Source organism: Ovis canadensis, chromosome 4 (assembly GCF_042477335.2).
Source record: "Ovis canadensis isolate MfBH-ARS-UI-01 breed Bighorn chromosome 4, ARS-UI_OviCan_v2, whole genome shotgun sequence".
Taxonomy (NCBI): domain Eukaryota; kingdom Metazoa; phylum Chordata; class Mammalia; order Artiodactyla; family Bovidae; genus Ovis; species Ovis canadensis.
The window spans coordinates 72,925,967-72,933,719 of NC_091248.1; positions in this window are offsets into that span (position 1 = coordinate 72,925,967).

Below are 7,753 nucleotides of genomic sequence, written 5' to 3' on the forward strand. Positions count from 1 at the left end.
ATTTTAGCCTTTTTATTCATAAAGCAATTCTTTGATCTTTTAAAAATCTCAATTCTAATATTTTTCAGCATTTCTTTCATCTCAAGGAGACCCCTCTTCAGTGAATCAAGTTACTCTGGTCACAGTTTAAAGGACTGGCACTTTTATTCCGAAGCACTGATGTCTCTCTCTATAAAGCCCCAAATAACCTTGAACTCTCATTCTGCCATTTCCTGTCATGCTCCTTTCCAATACAATTAGTAAGTCAAAGGGAAACCATTTTTAAAGTGCTTATCTTTTAGGTTGTTCTCACTTTGATGGAAAAAGACACTGTGATTTTTTTTTTCCTAGTCATTTTGTTGTTGTAAGCCAGAACCCCTGCAGAATTCTACTGAATATAGTTCAGCTGTAGCTTTTTGCAACTTAGCATCATTTATAATCTCTGTAGGAGAAGGTAATGGCATCCCACTCCAGTACTCTTGCCTGGAAAATCCCATGGATTGAGGAGCCTGGAAGGCTGCAGTCCATGGGGTCACTAAGTCAGACATGACTGAGCAACTTCACTTTCACTTTTCACTTTCATGCATTGGAGAAGGAAATGGCAACCCACTCCAGTGTTCTTGCCTGGAGAATCCCAGGGGGATTCCAGACGGATCCCTGGTGGGCTGCCGTCTATGGGGTCACACAGAGTCAGACACGACTGAAGCGACTTAGCAGCAGCAGCATAATCTCTATAAATAATTCTGAATTAAGTATGTAAAGCATATCAGAAATATTCCTTTAATTTCTCTTATATAATGTTTAAAATATTTTTCCAAACAGTGCAATGCATCTTTTACTAGAGCATTGCCTTGCCTAAATATAAACGTGGAATTTAAAGATACTCCTATGTGACTCTTTAGGTTACCTGGTTCTTGGTGGCACTTTATGTAAACCTACTGTGGTAAATTCAGACCAAGAGTTCAAAACTATTTGTATGGATTAATGGGCCATTTGGCCAAGCTGTCTCATTACTAACAGCCATGTGTAAATGGGTTATTAGGATGACACTGACTTGTTAGAACTTTTTTTCAGTGGTCAAACAAATGTTACACTTAATATTTCTTTTTGTAACCTCCTTTGAAGTATTGCTTCCCCTTCATAAAAGTTACTTAAAGTATTGCACAATATATTTTCATTTCCTAATGCCGGTAAGTTATGAATATGATTCATCATTTCTAATCAATGAAATTGTGCTGCCATTTGGCTAAACAACAACTAAAGTTTAATTAAGTTTTCAGTCTCTGTGAGAAGAAAATCATCATTCTTATAAGGAAAAGAAAAATTGATCACCTGGGATATTTTAGGAGATTAAAACTTACATAACAATTTGACTGGGTATTGTTTCTTTGATAAGCTGTTCCAACATATCAATATAAGAGCATTATACTTTTAATGCCAGGATTGTATTAATATGCAAAAAGGAGATGCCTAATGTGCCTAAGCGCCTCAGTCTCTTAAACTATTAAATAAGAATATCTGTTTCACTGGCCTGTTTTGAGGATCATAAGTGATATATTAGAACATTTTGTAACAGAGTTCTATAAAAATATTAATGGCACCTTTTTGTCAACCATTCTGTACAGTGGATGTTCATCACATTTAAACTTACAGACATTAATCTTTTTAAATTAATTTAATTTTATTTTATTTTAAATTTAAATTTAATTTTAAATTTATTTTATCCTAAACTCTACATTTTTCTTTTTCTTTTTTGCGGGAGTGGGGGAGCTGGAAAGAATGAAGAACTATATATTTTTGCATGAAATTTTGCCCCTTATTTACTTATATATTAACACTTGTTGAATGACCAATTCCATCAAATATAGATATCAAGCTGCCTAGTAGAAATAATTCATACTACCTGGAGATGTAAATCAAAGCTCATAGGACCCCATGACACAGGCTTGCAGTCTGACAGGTTCAAGTTCTTGCTCTAGCATTCACTTAAAAGCAGTGTGACACTGGACAAGTTACTTAATTAAGCCTTGAAATGAAGTGAAGTGATGTCATGTCCGACTCTTTGCAACCCCATGAACTTAATCCCTGGATTTCTCCAGGCCAGAATACTGGAGTGGATAGCCTTTCCCTTCTCCAGGGGATCTTCCCAACCCAAGGATCAAACCCAGGTCTCCCACATTGCAGGCAGATTCTTTACCAGCTGAGCCACAAGGGAAGACCAGGAATACTGACTGGAGTGGGTAGCCTAATTAAGCGTTAGGAAATACCAATCCCATAGGATTATAACAAGGATTTGTATAAAATACTTATTTCAATATATCTAATTGTATCTACTGAACAATTATGAAAAGCAGCATATTTTATCCAAAACCATGTTGCTTGTTCTCAAAACACATCAGTTGAATATTTGGGGCAGACAGAATATTCTGAAGACTCCCAGAACTATATCTGTAGCCCATCAAAATGTTTAGCTCCAGATCTCTGAATCCAACAGTTATAGACTATATCTACTTAAATATGGCCTAGACACATCAAACTCTACAATTCACTGTAGAACAATTCACTGTAGAGTTAGTCGCTCAGCCGTGTCAGACTCCTGTGACCCCATGAACTGTAACCAGCCAGGCCCCTCTGTCCATGGGATTCTCCAGGCAAGAATACTGGAATAGGTAGCTCTTCCCTTCTCCAGGAGATCTTCCCAACCCAGGGATCAAACCTGGGTCTCCTGCATGATAGGCAGATTCTTTACCATCTGAGTCACTAAAGAAGCCGTAACTCTTTCTTAAAACCTGCACTTATTCCACTAACTTCTGTTTGTGAACAGCTCCACCATTTTCCTCATCTGGCCCAGCTGGAATTACGTAGTCAGCCCTGACTCCACCATCGCACTCACCCTACTGTCAATCCAGTTAGTGGTTATCTGGAAGTGTTCCCATTGTTTAGCTCTTACCGGAAAACAATACCAGGATAAAAAAGCAAAGATATATTTATATATGTACATACCTTAGAAAATATCTTTTAGATACACTATTTGGAAACATAAGGTGATTTGATGGAAAAAATAGGAACCATAATGCAAAGTGAGTTAACAGCGTTTCTCTTTCTCTGTTCTGATGAGCAAGCTTTTTTATTTCCTTTGCATTTGGATAAGACTCCTTAATTTAGGAAAGGCAAAATGCCAAATACTCAATAGTGAAATAAAGTTTAATAATAGGAAGATATCCATTAAAACAGTGAGTTCTGAATATAATGTAGAACCTAGTGGTAAATATTCCTTGGGATTATTCCAGATGGCTGAAGTATTAAAGTACTATAAGCAGGAAGAACACTTTCACACCACATACGAGGTCTCCATTCATTACTTTACGAAGAGTTACTAGGAGTCTTTTTTGCAATCAGTGCATACTCATGAATGTCTCTATTCTTTTTTAATCATTGACAGTCTTTTGACTCCTTCATGAAAGAACCTATCCTAAGAGGCTTCCTAGGTCTTTTAGCTAACCAAAATATGGTCTTTCATAGGATCTTGTATCCATCTTTTTTTCTCTTCAAAATGGCAGCAAACAAACCTGAGCAATGATAAAATTTTATACATATGTTACAGAGGATGAGATGGTTGGATGGCATCACCAACTCGATGGACATGGGTTTGGGTGGACTCCGGGACTTGGTGATGGACAGGGAGGCCTGGCATGCTGCAGTTCACGGGGTTGCAGAGTCGGACACAATTGAGTGACTGAACTGAACTGAAGTATAAACAAAGCAATGGTGTTTTATGAATATACTGAGATGTAGGGAATAAACACTCTCCTATGGTTTTGATTGCCTCACAGCTTAATGGAAAGCAGTTTATCTTAATAACTGTTACTTCTGTTTTTCCAGTAAGTTTGTAAGAAAGATATAGCAAAATTTGCAAGAAAGTGAAATGATCAGTTTTCCTTTTTCAATGAAAAACTTCCTTTCTACAAATGATGAAACATTGGCAACATAATTTACCACAGTTGATCATCTGAATTATTGCTAGCTTTTCTTGATATTAAGATGTCACAGCAAGATTCTTTTCACATCCAAGAAGGATATAAATTAAGGTGCTTGCCAGTGAAAGGGACTAAAGCCACATGTGTGAGACCACTCCCCCCCTACTCCCTGCCACCACACACACAGAGCTCTTGACAGTCAAAAAATAACCAAGGGAATCTTCCAGGTACTCTTTGATCCCTAACTTATTCATTATAAACTCTGGTGAGATTTCATGTTGTGGTAGATATTCTTAGTCTGCCTAATGAAGGGTCTGGGTCCCTGTCATTCTGTTTGCCCCTTCCCTTAAATCCTTCCTCGTTCACATGCAGAATTATGTTCAGGTTCAGCCTAAAAAGAAAACTAAAATCCTATTTTTTGAAGATAATCTAAAAAAATAAAGGAAACGATATGTTATAAAGTGCCTGAAACTAACTGTATACATTAATTCTAATCTGTAATTGACCATCACAAGGGAATCCATGAATTTGAGTCAAGAGTCCTTTGTGTGAAGTGTATCTGAGAGACTGACAGGGGCCTTGATATATCGAGTCAGTCTGGCCTAACAGAAAATGGGAATTAAACATGCATTATTCCACATGGAGAATAAGACACAAACTCCAATAAACCCATCCTTAGTCATACTTGTCTCTAGCAGGTTTTCCCTATAGAATCCCATTCTTGCTAGATTCATGGTAGAAATCAGCCCTGTGGCTGAATCTATAGTGATGTCCCCAAAGATAATTAAATGAAGTTCCAATTAAGAAATCACTTAAATCTGCCTTGGACTCAAGTAACATTCATATGGAGTTAAAGAAATGTCAATTTTATATCTTAAAACAGCATAGGATTATTTACTATTAAAGGTCTAGAAGACTTCAAGGAGAATTAGATCACAATGTCACTCAGTATTTGGTCAGTCTTAAGAAAAGAGAAGATTTTTTTCCTATAATAATCACTAATGACATTAAAATTATTCAACATCTCTATGTTTAAACCACTTACTACTGCGGTTCCTGGGATTCAGAAGACTTTGGAGGGAGTCTAGAATCTGGGCAAAATGATATCAAACTATAAGAAAAGGTCTGTAAATTGCTTTGTTGAATGAGGTGATAATGGTAAGAAAGAAAAATCAGAGAGAGAAGGTGAAGTTCACCCAACAGGAAGTTAAAAGATTAGAATTCTAAATAATGTGTGACTCTATCTAAGGTACTTTAATCTTTCTGGACTTTTATTTTTAACTCTTCAATAAGAGGGGATTAGAACTGCTGCTTCCAGCTGATGAGGAAAGGCCCCAGAAGAGATCACTCCTCCACTGGCATGAACGAATGTGGGGCAACATATAACCTATATTTGATGTCTGAGATGTTTAAAGAGAATGAGAAAGAGGAAAATCCTCAGATGGGCAGAGAGAAAAGAAAGGTTGAGAGCCAGACTGGCAGCCCTGGAGTCTTAGGAATGGCTGGAGGTGGGTCATTTTCCACCATTATGAGACATATTATGAGACCTTGGGCACTTGAGGAGGGGTCATGGACCTGAAAATCTTGAATAATTCCTGGTTCCTCTGAAGGCTGCAATTGTAGATAAGGAGGGATTTCGCTGGTGGTTCAGAAGGTAAAGAATTCACCAGAAACCCAGATTCAATCCCAGGGTTGGGTAGATCCCCTGAAGAAGGGAATGGCAAACCCACTCTAGTATCCTTGCCTGGAAAATTCAAAGGACAGAGAAGCCTGGTGGGCCACAGTTCATGGGGTCACTAGAAGTTGGACATAACTGTGTAACTAATACACTTAAAATAATCTGGGCTCTGTAGCCCATGGCAAAGTCAAGGAAGTTGATCTCTACCCTGGCGCTCAATGAAAAATGTCTTCAGAAAGAATTTTCAACCCTAGCTTTTCCTCAGTGGCTTGGAGCACAAATTTATATGCGATATGGTGCAGAAAAATCAGGGCCAGAAATTAATAGCAGTGACAACAAAACAGACTTGAAGTGGTACTGTCCTAAGTTGGCCTGTAGCCTACCAGGCTCCTCTGTCCATGGGATTTTCCAGGCAATAGTACTGGAGTGGATTGCCATTTCCTTCTCCAGGGGATCTTCCCGACCCAGGGATTGAACCCGAGTCTCCTGCATTGTATACAGACGCTTTACCGTCTGAGCCATCAGGGAAGCCTGTAGCAGAAGTACGTGTAAAATCGCTGTTAAGGACCCTTCAGCCACCCAGACCTTGTCATCTCTCCAGAGAGAAAAATCAGCTTTCCCTCACTGGAAATTCAAGTTCACATTCAAAAATTTCAAAACCCAAGGGAAGCAATCAGCAGACATGAAAACCAGACAATTAACACTCCAGGATCTCAAATTTTAGATTCATAATTTTAACGTGCCTGTGATGAGTAGAACTTTGTTCCCTCCACCCCCTACCACTAATATTCATACACTGAAGTCCTAACTCCCAGTACCTCTGAACATGACCTTATTTGGGAATAGTCATTTCAGGTGTAACTAATTAAGATGAGTCCTTCCTATGGACCTAGAGATTGTCATACTGAGAAGTCAGGCAGGCAGAGAAGGAAAAATATCATATGACATCTCCTATACGTGGAATCTAAAAAGAAATTATACATATGAACTTACTTACAAAACAAAAAGAGAATCACAGACTTGGAGATTGAACTTATGGTTTTGGAGGGAGGGTTGGTAGGAAGGGATAGTTGGGGAGTTTAGGATGGACATGTATACACTGCTTAATTTAAAATAGAATAGCTGACAAGGACCTATTGTATAGCACATGGAAGTTTCCTCAACGCTGTGTGGTGGCCTGAAGGCAAAGGGAGTTTGGGGGAGAATGGATACATCTGTATGTATAGCTGAGGCCCTTTGCTGTTCACCTGAAACTGTCACAACATTGTTTGTTAACTGGCTATATTCCAATACAAAATTAAAAGTTTAAAATAAAAGCTGCCTTTCTACCTAATAAACAAAAAAAAAGAAAGGAAGAAAGAAAAGAAAAAGAAAAGGCCTTCCTGGAAAGGGTGGGCCCCTAATACATTAGGACCCATTTCCTTATAAAAAGGCAAATTCTGGACAAAGAGACATACACATAGGGATAAGACCATATGAACATGAATGCAGAAATCCAGGTGATGCTTCTATGAGCCAAGAAATGCAAGAACTTGCCAGCAAACCATGAGCAGCTGGGAGAGAGACCTGGGACAGATCCTCCCCTCGAAGCCCTCAGAAGAAATCAATCCTGCTGACACATTGGTTTTGGACTTCTAGCCTCCAGACTGCTGACAACAAATTTGTGTTGTCTGTGGTACTTCACTACAAGAGCCCTAGGAAACTAATAGACACAAAGGAAGCAGGTGTAAAATAAAGAGATATGAGAAGGCAAAGATATAAGAATAAAATAAGACATAAAAAACAGAAGACATAAAAAAGAGAAACATAGATAGACTGATTAAAATCTCCATGAACAAGTTGAATGTCAGATATAACAAAATAAATATCAATATATAAGTGAGATTACTACCCAGAATGCAGCATAGAGAAATAAAGACCTTATAAGTTGAAATAAAGATTAAAAGACACAAAGGATAAAATAATAAGACTGAATATTAGCCAAAAAGGAGATGTAGAAGGTGGAAATAGAGAAAACAGAGAATATCACCTGAAGTAACAAGAATTTCCCAAAGTTGATAGAAAATCTCTCTCCTCCAAGAAGTGCAATAGAGCCCAAGCAGAACAGATAAAAATAAAC